The sequence below is a fragment of the Oncorhynchus mykiss genome, chromosome 4 (genome assembly GCF_057628025.1).
Source record: "Oncorhynchus mykiss isolate SJ-2025 chromosome 4, ASM5762802v1, whole genome shotgun sequence".
In the NCBI taxonomy this organism is placed as follows: Eukaryota; Metazoa; Chordata; class Actinopteri; order Salmoniformes; family Salmonidae; genus Oncorhynchus; species Oncorhynchus mykiss.
The window spans coordinates 40,203,298-40,220,000 of record NC_143025.1 but is presented as its reverse complement, the minus strand read 5'-3'; the positions used below and the strand labels follow the sequence as shown (position 1 = coordinate 40,220,000).

General features: G+C 49.5%; 1 protein-coding gene across 4 annotated transcripts in view; it reads left to right on the top strand.

The window, feature by feature from the left end:
• LOC110521000 (ribonucleoprotein PTB-binding 2) overlaps nucleotides 1–16,703 on the top strand; it is a 130,472-nt gene that overhangs the window by 35,782 nt on the left and 77,987 nt on the right. The window lies entirely within an intron of this gene.

Here is a 16,703-nt window from a genome sequence, read left to right as displayed (position 1 = left end):
GTCTGGGTGGAGCAGACTGGGAGGCTGGTATTCTGACCTGGGCTGGAGCAGACTGGGAGGCTGGTAGGTTAACCTGGGCTGGAGCAGACTGGGAGGCTGGTATTCTGACCTGGGCTGGAGCGGACTGGGAGGCTGGTAGGTTGACCTGGGCTGGAGCAGACTGGGAGGCTGGTAGGTTAACCTGGGCTGGAGCAGACTGGGAGGCTGGTATTCTGACCTGGGCTGGAGCAGACTGGGAGGCTGGTAGGTTGACCTGGGCTGGAGCAGACTGAGAGGCTGGTAGGTTGACCTGGGCTGGAGCAGACTGGTAGGCTGGTGCAGTGTCATCCGGCTGTGTAGTGGAGGCCATGCTGGTCTCAGGTTCTGCTTGTGTTGTACCAAGCTGGTGGACATGTTTTCTAGATGCAGAGGACACAATGACTCTCTGCCGGTTGAGGGTGTCAATGTACCTCTCTTTTTGTTCGAGCTCCTTTCTAGTTGTGCTCAGATGGTCTCTGAGGTCATCATTTGTCTGACTCAGCTTGTCCATTCTGCTTTCTAATTTAGCTATGGATGCTCTGCTCTCCTCCCTGAACTGTTTCATCTCTTCTTTGAGTTTCTGGACAGTGTCCTCCTCTTGAAGCTTCTTCTCTCTGAGTTCTATGACCTCTGCTTCGACTAGAGAAAGGGTGTTGTGGAAACGTTGCATAGCAGGTGTTCTTATTGAAATTGTCATGTCCTTGACTCTGTCTGCTGCAGGTGAGGTAGGTAAAGGGACGTTGAGGGCTTCCTGCTGGGTCACAGAGACCATTGGGGTCTGCTTTTCTCCATCTCCCTCCTTGACTTTTTCCTCATTTTCTGAGATGATGTCAGCGTCTTCTTTTAGGGTAGCAAACCTATTCTCAAAAGCCTGGAGGCTTGAATCATTGCCTTGTATCAATACAGTTCCATTATTATATAAGTTTACTGTTTGATATGTGTTGCTCTGGTCAGCTTCTTCAAAAATGCTGATCTGACATCCTTGGCTGATGCCCCTCTTTTTTGAGAAAGGGAAATGGTTGCAAATAACCTTTTTCCATATGTTCCCTCGATTGGTATTAAAAATTAAATTAGCTCTTGTTTTGTAACTGGTAAGATCTGCAAACAGGCATTCATGGTTCTGTCCCATCAACAAACCTTTGAAACTTTTCTTAGCTTTCTCTGTTTGGATGTCTGGTGGGTAAACAATTTCCATAGCAACGCTGGTGATGTTGGCTACAATGTTGCAATAGAAGTGCTGTTTCTTGTATAATGCTCTCTTGTTTCTTCAGAGGACTGTTTCACTTTGTTATCCTTTTTTCTTTTCCTTTTTCTTCTGTCCTTATTTTGTCTTCCTTTCTTCTGTTAACTAGATATTTTTTTGTTATTCTTTGTAAGCTAGCTAGCTTCTTCCAGGAGAGTCCTTAGCAACTGCTTAGCAACATGTAAACAATTCAGCTAACAATTCAGCTAGCTAAGATAACTGTATAATTTTATGAAAAATAGTTACTTTTTCAAAATCCTGTCTTTTTGGTTTGTTGCTTGTATTGTCTTCTATTGAGTCTTGCAGTTTTCTTTTGATTTTTTCGATGTACTTCACTCTCACTCTTCACTCTCACTCTAGTCCTGCTCACTATACCTTATCCAACCTATTAGTTCCACCACCCACACATGCAATGACATCTCCTGGTTTCAATGATGTTTCTAGAGACAATATCTCTCTCTTCATCACTCAATACCTAGGTTTACCTCCACTGTATTCACATCCTACCTTACCTTTGTCTGTACATTATACCTTGATGCTATTTTATCGCCCCCAGAAACCTCCTTTTACTCTCTGTTCCAGACGTTCTAGACGACCAATTCTTATTGCTTTTAGTCGCACCCTTATTCTACTACTCCTATGTTCCTCTGGCGATGTAGAGGTGAATCCAGGCCCTGCAGTGCCTAGCTCCACTCCTATTCCCCAGGCGCTCTCTTTTGACGACTTCTGTAACCGTAATAGCCTTGGTTTCATGCATGTTAACATTAGAAGCCTCCTCCCTAAGTTTGTTCTATTCACTGCTTTAGCACACTCTGCCAACCCGGATGTTCTAGCTGTGTCTGAATCCTGGCTTAGGAAGACCACCAAAAATTCAGACATTTTAATTCCAAACTACAACATTTTCAGACAAGATAGAACTGCCAAAGGGGGCGGTGTTGCAATTTACTGCAAAGATAGCCTGCAGAGTTCTGTCCTACTATCCAGGTCTGTACCCAAACAATTTGAACTTCTACTTTTAAAAATCCACCTTTCTAAAAACAAGTCTCTCACCGTTGCCGCCTGCTATAGACCACCCTCTGCCCCCAGCTGTGCTCTGGACACCATATGTGAACTGATTGCCCCCCATCTATCTTCAGAGCTCGTGCTGCTAGGCGACCTAAACTGGAACATGCTTAACACCCCAGCCATCCTACAATCTAAACTTGATGCCCTCAATCTCACACAAATTATCAATGAACCTACCAGGTACCTCCCCAAAGCCTTAAACACGGGCACCCTCTTAGATATCATCCTAACCAACTTCCCCTCTAAATACACCTCTGCTGTCTTCAACCAAGATCTCAGCGATCACTGCCTCATTGCCTGCATCCGTAATGGGTCAGCGGTCAAACGACCTCCTCTCATCACTGTAAAACGCTCCCTGAAACACTTCAGCGAGCAGGCCTTTCTAATCGACCTGGCCGGGGTATCCTGGAAGGATATTGACCTCATCCCGTCAGTAGAGGATGCCTGGATATTTTTTAAAAATGCCTTCCTAACCATCTTAAATAAACATGCCCCATTCAAGAAATTTAGAACCAGGAACAGATATAGCCCTTGGTTCTCCCCAGACCTGACTGCCCTTAATCAACACAAAAACGTCCTATGGCGTTCTGCATTAGCATCGAACAGCCCCCGTGATATGCAGCTGTTCAGGGAAGCTAGAAACCATTATACACAGGCAGTTAGAAAAGCCAAGGCTAGCTTTTTCAAGCAGAAATTTGCTTCTTGCAACACTAACTCAAAAAAGTTCTGGGACACTGTAAAGTCCATGGAGAATAAGAACACCTCCTCCCAGCTGCCCAGTGCACTGAAGATAGGAAACACTGTCACCACTGATAAATCCACCATTATTGAAAATTTCAATAAGCATTTTTCTACTGCTGGCCATGCTTTCCACCTGGCTACTCCTACCCCTGTCAACAGCACTGCACCCCCAACAGCAACTCGCCCAAGCCTTCCCCATTTCTCCTTCTCCCAAATCCATTCAGCTGATGTTCTGAAAGAGCTGCAAAATCTGGACCCCTACAAATCAGCCGGGCTAGACAATCTGGACCCTTTCTTTCTAAAATTATCTGCCGAAATTGTTGCCACCCCTATTACTAGCCTGTTCAACCTCTCTTTCGTGTCGTCTGAGATTCCCAAAGATTGGAAAGCAGCTGCGGTCATCCCCCTCTTCAAAGGGGGGGACACTCTTGACCCAAACTGCTACAGACCTATATCTATCCTACCATGCCTTTCTAAGGTCTTCGAAAGCCAAGTCAACAAACAGATTACCGACCATTTTGAATCTCACCATACCTTCTCTGCTATGCAATCTGGTTTCAGAGCTGGTCATGGGTGCACCTCAGCCACGCTCAAGGTCCTAAACGATATCTTAACCGCCATCGATAAGAAACATTACTGTGCAGCCGTATTCATTGATCTGGCCAAGGCTTTCGACTCTGTCAATCACCACATCCTCATCGGCAGACTCAACAGCCTTGGTTTCTCAAATGATTGCCTCGCCTGGTTCACCAACTACTTCTCTGATAGAGTTCAGTGTGTCAAATCTGAGGGTCTGTTGTCCGGACCTCTGGCAGTCTCTATGGGGGTGCCACAGGGTTCAATTCTTGGACCGACTCTCTTCTCTGTATACATCAATGAGGTCGCTCTTGCTGCTGGTGAGTCTCTGATCCACCTCTACGCAGACGACACCATTCTGTATACTTCCGGCCCTTCTTTGGACACTGTGTTAACAACCCTCCAGGCAAGCTTCAATGCCATACAACTCTCCTTCCGTGGCCTCCAACTGCTCTTAAATACAAGTAAAACTAAATGCATGCTCTTCAACCGATCACTACCTGCACCTACCCGCCTGTCCAACATCACTACTCTGGACGGCTCTGACTTAGAATACGTGGACAACTACAAATACTTAGGTGTCTGGTTAGACTGTAAACTCTCCTTCCAGACCCATATCAAACATCTCCAATCCAAAGTTAAATCTAGAATTGGCTTCCTATTTCGCAACAAAGCATCCTTCACTCATGCTGCCAAACATACCCTTGTAAAACTGACCATCCTACCAATCCTCGACTTTGGCGATGTAATTTACAAAATAGCCTCCAATACCCTACTCAACAAACTGGATGCAGTCTATCACAGTGCAATCCGTTTTGTCACCAAAGCCCCATACACTACCCACCATTGCGACCTGTACGCTCTCGTTGGCTGGCCCTCGCTTCATACTCGTCGCCAAACCCACTGGCTCCATGTCATCTACAAGACCCTGCTAGGTAAAGTCCCCCCTTATCTCAGCTCGCTGGTCACCATAGCATCTCCCACCTGTAGCACTCGCTCCAGCAGGTATATCTCTCTAGTCACCCCCAAAACCAATTCTTTCTTTGGCCGCCTCTCTTTCCAGTTCTCTGCTGCCAATGACTGGAACGAACTACAAAAATCTCTGAAACTGGAAACACTTATCTCCCTCACTAGCTTTAAGCACCAACTGTCAGAGCAGCTCACAGATTACTGCACCTGTACATAGCCCACATATAATTTAGCCCTATCAACTACCTCTTTCCCAACTGTATTTAATTAATTTATTTATTTTGCTCCTTTGCACCCCATTATTTTTATTTCTACTTTGCACATTCTTCCATTGCAAAACTACCATTCCAGTGTTTTACTTTCTATATTGTATTTACCTTGCCACCAAGGCCTTTTTTTTGCCTTTACCTCCCTTCTCACCTCATTTGCTCACATTGTATATAGACTTGTTTATACTTTATTATTGACTGTATGTTTGTTTTACTCCATGTGTAACTCTGTGTTGTTGTATCTGTCGAACTGCTTTGCTTTATCTTGGCCAGGTCGCAATTGTAAATGAGAACTTGTTCTCAACTTGCCTACCTGGTTAAATAAAGGTAAAATAAATAAATAAATAAAAAACCATTTAAATCTCAATATATACAGGAGCTCATTTTTCAGCAGCTGCTCAATTTGGAACTCTCTCTCTCTTTCTTTCTCTCTCCACCTCCACCACCTCTCTCTCTCCACCTACCTCTCTCTCTCTCCACCTACATCTCTCTCTCTCCACCTACCTCTCTCTCTCTCCGCCTACCTCTCTCTCTCTCCGCCTACCTCTCTCTCTCTCCGCCTACCTCTCTCTCTCTCCACCTACCTCTCTCTCTCTCCACCTACCTCTCTCTCTCTCCACCTACCTCTCTCTCTCTCCACCTCCTCCTACCTCTCTCCACCTCCACCTACCTCTCTCTCTCTTTCTTTCTCTCTCCACCTCCACCACCTCTCTCTCTCCACCTACCTCTCTCTCTCTCCACCTACATCTCTCTCTCTCCACCTACCTCTCTCTCTCTCCACCTACCTCTCTCTCTCTCCACCTACCTCTCTCTCTCTCCACCTACCTCTCTCTCTCTCCACCTACCTCTCTCTCTCTCCACCTACCTCTCTCTCTCTCCACCTACCTCTCTCTCTCTCCACCTCCACCTACCTCTCTCTCTCTCCACCTCCTCCTACCTCTCTCTCTCTCCACCTCTACCTACCTCTCTCTCTCTCCACCTCCACCTACCTCTTTCTCTTTCTTTCTTTCTCTCTCCACCTACCTCTCTCTCTCTCCACCTACCCCTCTCTCTCTCCACCTAGCTCTCTCTCTTTCTTTCTCTCTCTCTCCCACCTACCTCTTTCTTCTTTCTTTCTTTCTCTCTCTCCACCTCCACCTACCTCTCTCTCTCTCCACCTCCTCCTACCTCTCTCCACCTCCACCTACCTCTCTCTTTCTTTCTTTCATTCTTTCTTTCTCTCTCTCCACCTCCACCTACCTCTCTCTCTCTCTCCACCTCTACCTACCTCTCTCTCTCTCCACCACTTACCTCTTTCTCTTTCTTTCTTTCTTTCTCTCTCCACCTACCTCTCTCTCTCTCCACCTACCCCTCTCTCTCTCCACCTACCTCTCTCTCTTTCTTTCTCTCTCTCTCCACCTACCTCTCTCTCTTTCTTTCTTTCTCTCTCTCCACCTCCACCTACCTCTCTCTCCCTTTCTTTCTCTCTCCACCTCCACCTACCTCTCTCTCTCTCTCCACCTACCTCTCGCTCTCTCTCTCCACCTACCTCTCGCTCTCTCTCTCTAACTACCTCTCGCTCTCTCCACCTACCTCTCTCTCTCCACCTCCACCTACCTCTCTCTCTCCACCTCCACCTACCTCTCTCTCTCCACCTCCACCTACCTCTCTCTCTCCACCTCCACCTACCTCTCTCTCTCTCCACCACCACCTACCTCTCTCTCTTTCTCTCTCTCCACCTCTACCTACCTCTCTCTCTCTCCACCTCCACCACCTCTCTCTCTCCACCTACCTCTCTCTCTCTCCACCTACCTCTCTCTCTCTCCACCTACCTCTCTCTCTCTCCACCTACCTCTCTCTCTCTCCACCTACCTCTCTCTCTCTCCACCTCCACCTACCTCTCTCTCTCTCCACCTCCTCCTACCTCTCTCCACCTCCACCTACCTCTCTCTTTCTTTCATTCTTTCTTTCTCTCTCTCCGCCTCCACCTACCTCTCTCTCTTTCTTTCTTTCTTTCTTTCTTTCTCTCTCCACCTACCTCTCTCTCTCTCCACCTACCCCTCTCTCTCCACCTACCTCTCTCTCTCTCTTTCTCTCTCTCTCCACCTACCTCTCTCTCTTTCTTTCTTTCTCTCTCTCCACCTCCACCTACCTCTCTCTCTCTTTCTTTCTCTCTCCACCTCCACCTACCTCTCTCTCTCTCTCTACCTACCTCTCTCTCTCTCTCTACCTACCTCTCTCTCTCTCTCCACCTACCTCTCTCTCTCTCTCCACCTACCTCTCTCTCTCTCTCTCCACCTACCTCTCTCTCTCTCTCTCCACCTACCTCTCGCTCTCTCTCTCCACCTACCTCTCGCTCTCTCTCTCCACCTACCTCTCTCTTTCTTTCTTTCTTTCTCTCTCTCACCTACCTCTCTCTCTCTCTCCACCTCTACCTACCTCTCTCTCTCTCCACCTCCACCTACCTCTCTCTCTCTTTCTTTCTTTCTTTCTTTCTTTCTTTCTCTCTCCACCTACCTCTCTCTCTCTCCACCTACCCCTCTCTCTCTCCACCTACCTCTCTCTCTCTTTCTTTCTCTCTCTCACCTACCTCTCTCTCTCTCTCTCTCTCTCTACCTACCTCTCTCTCTCTCTCCACCTACCTCTCTCTCTCTCTCTCCACCTACCTCTCGCTCTCTCTCTCCACCTACCTCTCGCTCTCTCTCTCCACCTACCTCTCGCTCTCTCTCTCCACCTACCTCTCTCTTTATTTCTTTCTTTCTCTCTCTCTCTCCACCTACCTCTCTCTCTCTCCACCTCCACCTACCTCTCTCTCTTTCTTTCTTTCTTTCTTTCTCTCTCCACCTACCTCTCTCTCTCTCTTTCTTTCTCTCTCTCTCCACCTACCTCTCTCTCTCTCTCCACCTCTACCTACCTCTCTCTCTCTCCACCTCCACCTACCTCTCTCTCTTTCTTTCTTTCTTTCTCTCTCCACCTACCTCTCTCTCTCATCTCTTTCTTTCTCTCTCTCTCCACCTACCTCTCTCTCTCTTTCTTTCTCTACCTCCCTCTCTCTCTCTCCACCTACCTCCCTCTCTCTCTCTCCACCTACCTCCCTCTCTCTCTCTCCACCTACCTACCTCTCTCTCTCTCCACCTACCCCTCTCTCTCTCCACCTACCTCTCTCTCTCTTTCTTTCTCTCTCTCACCTACCTCTCTCTCTCTCTCTCTCTCTCTACCTACCTCTCTCTCTCTCTCCACCTACCTCTCTCTCTCTCTCTCCACCTACCTCTCGCTCTCTCTCTCCACCTACCTCTCGCTCTCTCTCTCCACCTACCTCTCGCTCTCTCTCTCCACCTACCTCTCTCTCTTTATTTCTTTCTTTCTCTCTCTCTCTCCACCTACCTCTCTCTCTCTCCACCTCCACCTACCTCTCTCTACTTTCTTTCTTTCTTTCTCTCTCCACCTACCTCTCTCTCTCTCTTTCTCTCTCTCACCTACCTCTCTCTCTACCTCTACCTACCTCTCTCTCTCTCACCTCCACCTACCTCTCTCTCTCTTTCTTCTTCTTTCTCTCTCCACCTACCTCTCTCTCTCTCATCTCTTTCTTTCTCTCTCTCTCCACCTACCTCTCTCTCTTTCTTTCTCTACCTCCCTCTCTCTCTCCACCTACTCCCCTTTCTCTCTCTCCACCTACCTCCCTCTCTCTCTCTCCAACTGCACCCCCTCCCTTCTCTCTCACTCCTACCTCCCTCTCTCTCTCCCACCTACCTCTCTCTCTCCACCTACCTCTCTGCTCTCTCTCTCACCTACCTCTCGCTCTCTCTCTCCACCTACCTTTCTCTCTCTCCTACCTCCACCTACCTCTCTCTCTCCACCTCCACCTACCTCTCTCTCTACCTCCACCTACCTCTCTCTCTCTCCACCTCCACCTACCTCTCTCTCACCTCCACCTACCTCTCTCTCCTCCACCTCCACCTACCTCTCTCTCTTTCTTTCTCTCTCACCTCCACCTACCTCTCTCTCTTTCTCTCTCTCCACCTCTACCTACCTCTCTCTTTCTTTCTTTCTCTCTCACCTACCTCTCTCTTTCTTCTCTCTCCACCTACCTCTCTCTCTCTTTCTTTCTCTCTCTCACCTACCTCGCTCTCTTTCTTTCTCTCTCTCCACCTCCACCTACCTCTCTCTCTCTTTCTTTCTCTCTCCACCTCCACCACCTCTCTCTCTCCACCTACCCCTCTCTCTCTCCACCTACCCCTCTCTCTCTCCACCTACCTCTCTCTCTCCACCTACCTCTCTCTCTCTCTCCACCTACCTCTCTCTCTCCACCTACCTCTCTCTCTCCACCTACCTCTCTCTCTCTCACCTACCTCTCTCTCTCTCTCCCTACCTCTACCTACCTCTTTCTCTTTCTCTCTTTCTTTCTTTCTCTCTCACCTACCTCTCTCCTCCTCCACCTACCCCTCTCTCTCTCCACCTACCTCTCTCTCTTTCTCTCTCTCTCTCCACCTCCACCTACCTCTCTCTTTCTTTCTCTCTCTCCACCTCCACCTACCTCTCTCTCTTTCTTTCTCTCTCCACCTCCACCACCTCTCTCTCCACCTACCTCTCTCTCTCCACCTACATCTCTCTCTCTCCACCTACCTCTCTCTCTCTCCGCCTACCTCTCTCTCTCTCCACCTACCTCTCTCTCTCTCCACCTACCTCTCTCTCTCTCCACCTACCTCTCTCTCTCTCCACCTCCACCTACCTCTCTCTCTCACCTCCTCCTACCTCTCTCCACCTCCACCTACCTCTCTCTCTCTTTCTTTCTCTCCACCTCCACCACCTCTCTCTCTCCACCTACCTCTCTCTCTCTCACCTACATCTCTCTCTCTCCACCTACCTCTCTCTCTCACCTACCTCTCTCTCCACCTACCTCTCTCTCTCTCCACCTACCTCTCTCTCTCCACCTCCACCTACCTCTCTCTCTCCACCTACCTCTCTCTCTCTCTCTCCACCTCTACCTACCTCTTTCTCTTTCTCTTTCTTTCTTTCTCTCTCACTATCCTCTCCTCCCACCTACCCCTCTCTCTCTCACCTACCTCTCTCTCTCTTTCTTTCTCTCTCTCCACCTCCACCTACCTCTCTCTTTCTTTCTCTCTACCTCCACCTACCTCTCTCTCTCTTTCTTTCTCTCTCTCCACCTCCACCACCTCTCTCTCCACCTACCTCTCTCTCTCCACCTACATCTCTCTCTCCACCTACCTCTCTCTCTCTCCGCCTACCTCTCTCTCTCTCCACCTACCTCTCTCTCTCTCCTGCCTACCTCTCTCTCTCTCCACCTACCTCTCTCTCTCCACCTACCTCTCTCTCTCTCCACCTACCTCTCTCTCTCTCCACCTACCTCTCTCTCTCCACCTCCACCTACCTCTCTCTCTCTCCACCTCCTCCTACCTCTCTCACCTCCACCTACCTCTCTCTCTCTTTCTTTCTCTCTCCACCTCCACCACCTCTCTCTCTCCACCTACCTCTCTCTCTCCACCTACATTCCTCCACCTACCTCTCTCTCTCTCCACCTACCTCTCTCTCCACCTACCTCTCTCTCTCCACCTACCTCTCTCTCTCTCCACCTCCACCTACCTCTCTCTCTCTCCACCTCCTCACTCCTCCCACCTCCACCTACCTCTCTCTCTCTCCACCTCTACCTACCTCTCTCTCTCCACCTCCACCTACCTCTTTCTCTTTCTTTCTTTCTCTCTCCACCTACCTCTCTCTCTCTCCACCTACCCCTCTCTCTCACTAAGCTCTCTCTCTCTCTCTCTCCACCTACCTCTTTCTCTTTCTTTCTTTCTCTCTCTCCACCTCCACCTACCTCTCTCTCTCCACCTCCTCCTACCTCTCTCACCTCCACCTACCTCTCTCTTTCTTTCTTTCATTCTTTCTTTCTCTCTTCCACCTCCACCTACCTCTCTCTCTCTCACCTCTACCTACCTCTCTCTCTCCACCACTTACCTCTTTCTCTTTCTTTCTTTCTTTCTTTCTCTCTCCACCTACCTCTCTCTCTCTCTCCACCTACCCTCTCTCCTTCCTCCACCTACCTCTCTCTCTTTCTTTCTCTCTCTCTCCATCTCTCTCTTTCTTTCTTTCTCTCTCTCTCCACCTCCACCTACCTCTCTCCCTTCTCTTTCTCTCTTCACCTCCACCTACCTCTCTCTCTCTCCACCTACCTCTCGCTCTCTCTCTCCACCTACCTCTCGCTCTCTCTCTCACCTACCTCTCGCTCTCTCCACCTACCTCTCTCTCTCACCTCCACCTACCTCTCTCTCTCCACCTCCACCTACCTCTCTCTCTCCACCTCCACCTACCTCTCTCTCCACCTCCACCTACCTCTCTCTCTCCACCACCACCTACCTCTCTCTCTTCTCTCTCTCCACCTCTACCTACCTCTCTCTCTCCACCTCCACCACCTCTCTCTCCACCTACCTCTCTCTCTCTCACCTACCTCTCTCTCTCTCCACCTACCTCTCTCTCTCTCCACCTACCTCTCTCTCTCTCCACCTACCTCTCTCTCTCTCCACCTACCTCTCTCTCTCCACCTACCTCTCTCTCTACCTCCACCTACCTCTCTCTCTCACCTCCTCCTACCCCTCTCTCTACCTCCACCTACCTCTCTCTCTTTCTTTCATTCTTTCTTCTCTCGCCTCCACCTACCTCTCTCTCTTTCTTTCTTTCTCTCTCTCTTTCTCTCTCCACCTACCTCTCTCTCTCTCACCTACCCCTCTCTCTCCACCTACCTCTCTCTCTCTCTTTCTTTCTCTCTCCACCTACCTCTCTCTCTTTCTTTCTTTCTCTCTCTCACCTCCACCTACCTCTCTCTCTCTTTCTTTCTCTCTCCACCTCCACCTACCTCTCTCTCTCTCTACCTACCTCTCTCTCTCTCTCTTACCTACCTCTCTCTCTCTCTCCACCTACCTCTCTCTCTCTCCACCTACCTCTCTCTCTCTCACCTACCTCTCTCTCTCTCCACCTACCTCTCGCTCTCTCTCTCCACCTACCTCTCGCTCTCTCTCTCCACCTACCTCTCTCTTCTTCTTTCTTTCTTTCTCTCTCTCTCTCACCTACCTCTCTCTCTCTCCACCTCTACCTACCTCTCTCTCTCTCCACCTCCACCTACCTCTCTCTCTCTCTCTCTCTCTCTCTTTCTTTCTTTCTTTCTCTCTCCACCTACCTCTCTCTCTCTCCACCTACCCCTCTCTCTCTCACCTACCTCTCTCTCTCTCTTTCTCTCTCTCACCTACCTCTCTCTCTCTCTCTCTCTACCTACCTCTCTCTCTCTCACCTACCTCTCGCTCTCTCTCTCCACCTACCTCTCGCTCTCTCTCTCCACCTACCTCTCGCTCTCTCCACCTACCTCTCTCTCTTTCTTTCTTTCTTTCTCTCTCTCTCCACCTACCTCTCTCTCTCCACCTCTACCTACCTCTATCTCTCTCCACCTCCACCTACCTCTCTCTCTTTCTCTCTCTCTTTCTCTCTTCCACCTACCTCTCTCTCTCTTTCTTCTTCCTCTCTCTCCACCTACCTCTCTCTCTCTCTCCCACCTCTACCTACCTCTCTCTCTCTCACCTCCACCTACCTCTCTCTCTTTCTCTCTTTTCTTTCTCTCTCCACCTACCTCTCTCTCTCTCATCTCTTTCTTTCTCTCTCTCCACCTACCTCTCTCTCTCTTTCTCTTTCCTCCCTCCACCTCCACCTACCTCTCTCTCTCACCTACCTCTCTCTCTCTCCACCTACCTCTCTCTCTCTCCACCTACCTCTCTCTCTCCACCTACCTCTCTCTCTCTCTCCACCTACCTCTCGCTCTCTCTCTCCACCTACCTCTCGCTCTCTCTCTCCACCTACCTCTCGCTCCTCTCTCTCCACCTACGTCTCTCGCTCTTTCTTTCTTTCTTTCTTTCTCTCTCTCTCCACCTACCTCTCTCTCTTTCTTCTCTCTCTCCACCTACCTCTCTCTCGCTTTCTTTCTCTCTCTCCACCTACCTCTCTCTCTTTCTTTCTCTCTCTCACCTCCACCTACCTCTCTCTTTCTTTCTCTCTCTCTCCACCTCCACCTACCTCTCTCTCTCTCTTTCTTTCTCTCTCTCACCTACCTCTCTCTCTCTCTCTCTCTACCTACCTCTCTCTCTCTCCACCTACCTCTCGCTCTCTCTCCACCTACCTCTCGCTCTCTCTCTCCACCTACCTCTCTCGCTCTCTCTCTCCACCTACCTCTCTCTCCTTCTTTCCCTCCACCCACCCTCTCTCTCTCACCTCTACCTACCTCTATCACTCTCCACCTCCACCTACCTCTCTCTTCTTTCTTTCTTTCTTTCTTTCTCTCTCCACCTACCTCTCTCTCTCTCTTTCTTTCTCTCTCTCCACCTACCTCTCTCTCTCTCTCACCTCTACCTACCTCTCTCTCTCCACCTCCACCTACCTCTCTCTCTTTCTTTCTTTCTTTCTCTCTCCACCTACCTCTCATCCCCTTCTTTTCTCTCTCTCTCCACCTACCTCTCTCTCTCTTTCTTTCTCTCTCCACCTCCACCTACCTCTCTCTCTCCACCTACCTCTCTCTCTCTCCACCTACCTCTCTCTCTCTTTCTTTCTCTCTCTCCTCACCTCCACCTACCTCTCTCTCTCTCCACCTACCTCTCTCTCTCCACCTACCTCTCTCTCTCTCACCTACCTCTCTCTCTCTCCACCTACCTCTCGCTCTTTCTTTCTTTCTCTCTTTCTTGCTCTCTCTCACTATCCTCTCCTCCTTTCTCTCTCTCCACCTACCTCTCTCTCTTTCTTTCTCTCTCTCCACCTCCACCTACCTCTCTCTCTCTTTCTCTCTCTCCACCTCCACCTACCTCTCTCTCTCTTTCTTTCTTTCTCTCTCTCCACCTCCACCTACCTCTCTCTCTCTCTCCACCTACCTCTCTCTCTCGCATGCATCCTCTCTCTCTCTCACCTACCTCTCTCTCTTTCTTTCTCTCTCTCTCTTCCACCTACCTCTCTCTCTCTCTTTCTTCTCTCTCCACCTCCACCTATCTCTCTCTCCACCTCCACCTACCTCTCTCTCTCCACCTACCTCTCTCTCTCTCTCTCTCTCCACACCTACCTCTCTCTCTTCTTTCTTTCTTTCTCTCTACCTCTACCTAACTCTCTCTCTCCACCTCTACCTACCTCTCTCTCTCTCCACCTCCACCTACCTCTCTCTCTCCACCTCCACCTACCTCTCTCTCTCTCCACCTACCTCTCTCTCTCTCCACCTACCTCTCTCTCTCCACCTACCTCTCTCTCTTTCTTTCTTTCTTTCTCTCTCTCCACCTCTACCTACCTCTCTCTCTCCACCTCTACCTACCTCTCTCTCTCTCCACCTCCACCTACCCCTCTCTCTCCACCTCCACCTACCTCTCTCTCCACCTCCACCTACCTCTCTCTCCACCTACCTCTCTCTCTTTCTTTCTCTCTCTCCACCTCCACCTACCTCTCTCTCTCTCTTTCTTTCTCTCTCTCCACCTCCACCTACCTCTCTCTCTTCTCTCTCTCCACCTACCTCTCTCTCTCTCCACCTACCTCTCTCTCTCTTTCTTTCTCTTTCCACCTACCTCTCTCTCTCTCTTTCTTTCTCTCTCTCTCCACCTACCTCTCTCTCTTTCTCTCGCTCTCTCTCCACCTCCACCTACCTCTCTCTCTTTCTTTCTTTCTTTCTCTCTCTCTCCACCTCAACCTACCTCTCTCTCTCCACCTCTCACCCTACCTCTCTCTCTCTCCACCTCTACCTACCTCTCTCTCTCTCTCCACCTCCACCTACCTCTCTCTCTCTCCACCTCCACCTAACCCTCTCTCTCCACCTCCACCTACCTCTCTCTCTCTCCACCTACCTCTCTCTTTCTTTCTCTCTCCACCTCCACCTACCTCTCTCTTTCTTTCTCTCTCCACCTCCACCTACCTCTCTCTCTCCACCTCCACCTACCTCTCTCTCTCTCTCCACCTACCTCTCTCTCTCCACCTACCTCTTTCTTTCTCTCTCACCTCCACCTACCTCCCTCTCTTCTCTCTTTCACCTACCTCTCTCTCTCCACTTACCTCTCTCTCTCTCACTTACCTCTCTCTCTCCACTTACCTCTCTCTCTCCACTTACCTCTCTCTCTCTCCACCTACCTCTCTCTCTCTCCACCTCCACCTACCTCTCTCTCTCCACCTCCACCTACCTCTCTCTCTCCACCTCCACCTACCTCTCTCTCTCCACCTCCACCTACCTCTCTCTCTCCACCTCCACCTACCTCTCTCTCTCCCACCTCCACCTACCCCTCTCTCTCCACCTCCACCCCCTTCTCTCTCTCTCCACCTCCACCCCATTCTCTCTCTCCACCTCCACCCCCTTCTCTCTCTCTCTCCACCTCCACCCCCTTCTCTCTCTCTCTCCCTCACCTCCACCTACCTCTCTCCACTTGTGAGTTCTAGAGGCCGGTGGGACGTGGGAGAGGGGTCCTCTCTGGTTTCATCTGGCAGAACGGTCCTGACTTCACGTTGGTGCTCTGGGTTCTGCGTCAGTTGTCAGACATCAGTGGGATCACTGTAGACCGAGCCGTGTCTCTCTAAACATTAGTCATCATTAATCAACTCTACAGTACACGCATCCCTCTCCCTCCCTCGCACTCAACAACACACACACACACACCTCTCTGACTCACTTGTCCACTTGTGTAATAATGTATTAGCAACATCCTCTGCGCACTGGAAGTGCATTAGGACTCACAATGTCGACTGGGGAGGCTAATAGCCACCAAATATTTAGATATAGATATTAGTTCCTCTCAGTAAATAGTCAACACAGACCTACCACAGGCACTAAAGGGTTAACACGGTTAACAGTCAGTTATGAAGAAGACGGGTCGTAAATTTAAGTTTTAACTTCAAAAAAAATCCCATGGACGTGTTTCGGCCAGTCAGTCAGTCAGTCAGTCAGTCAGATGCTGTTACAGTGGGCTCAGGCTCAACGTTCGCTCGGCTGAGGGGTATTTTGGCCACGCTACACATTCCATATCAATTCATTACCGCCTCATTTCACGGCCCATGAATCACTGCGTCGGCGTTTTCGGGGGGGGGGGGGGGGTCGTTTCGGGCTGTTAGCGTTTGTATAAAAGGGTTCAGGTTTGATTAAGCCTGTTTACTTGACTGTGATGTTGTAAACACCTCCCCTGTTATTGTGATCTATCATGCTGTTTCTGTTCTGTCAATGTGTGTTTAGGAGTGGGATAAATATGTGTGTCAGTGAGTGGATTCTTTCCAGGCTGCTCCCAGCTAATGTGGGTCTTTCTCTCTGTGTATCTCTGTGTTTCTCTCTGTTTGGTTTCTGGGTGTGTATTTTTCTGTACCCCTCTCTCTCCCATTCTCTATCTCTCTGCATGTGTTTCTGTCTCTGTGTGTGTTTGTGTGTGTGTGTATTGTTCTCTCTGTCTGTGTGTGTGTTTCTCCTTGTCTTTGTGTGTCTTTGTGTGAGACCTGTCCCGGTCTCTCTGTCCGTGTCCCCTTCCATGTCTCTGTGCATCTCTGTCCATTTCCCTGTCTCTGTGTATTCCTGTCTCTGTGTATTCCTGTCTCCCTGTCTTTGTGTATTCCTGTCTCTGTGCATCTCTGTCCATTTCCCTGTCTATGTGTATCTCTGTCCCTGTCTCTGTGTATCTCTGTCCATTTCCCTGTCTCTGTATCTCTGTCCCTGTCTCTGTGTATCTCTCTCCCTGTCTCTGTGTATCTCTGTCCATTTCCCTGTCTATGTGTATCTCTGTCCCTGTCTCTGTGTATTCCTGTCTCCGTCCCTGTCTCTGTGTATTCCTGTCTCCCTGTCTATGTGT